A 380-nucleotide genomic window follows, 5' to 3' on the forward strand; every position below is an offset into this window, starting at 1 on the left:
TGTGCTTTGCCTTTTCTCTCGCCTTTTCTCCGCAGAGCGATGGGGTTTTTCTCTGCTAAAAGCAAGGGCAGGTCTTGGGGTCACCGGGGCTCACGCTGCTCCCCCGGCGGAGGGGGGTGGGGGGGGATGCTGGGGCAAAGCCGCTCTTTTCCTTTGTTTTTTAAAGCTTTATTACGATATATTATTTTTTTCCGGTGGCTGTTTGTGTGTTTTTCCCCTCCGCCTCCCTCTCCTTTTAATCCTTATAATTTAAATCAAAAGTGCCGGGGAGAAGAAGGGGGGGAGCGCTGTGTCTGCAGGGCGAGGCCGGGCGTAAATCTCTTGGAGGGATAAACATGTCATTTGTTCCCTTTGTATGGTAATGCTGTCCCCCCCCAGCT

The 380-nt window shown here is 52.4% G+C and overlaps 1 long non-coding RNA gene across 1 annotated transcript in view; it reads left to right on the forward strand.

Annotated features, from left to right (window-relative positions):
- LOC108445875 overlaps positions 1-380 on the forward strand; it is a 2,181-nt gene that overhangs the window by 939 nt on the left and 862 nt on the right. The window lies entirely within an intron of this gene.

This window comes from Corvus brachyrhynchos, unplaced genomic scaffold, assembly GCF_000691975.1.
Source record: "Corvus brachyrhynchos isolate BGI_N302 unplaced genomic scaffold, ASM69197v1 scaffold203, whole genome shotgun sequence".
Lineage (NCBI taxonomy): Eukaryota > Metazoa > Chordata > Aves > Passeriformes > Corvidae > Corvus > Corvus brachyrhynchos.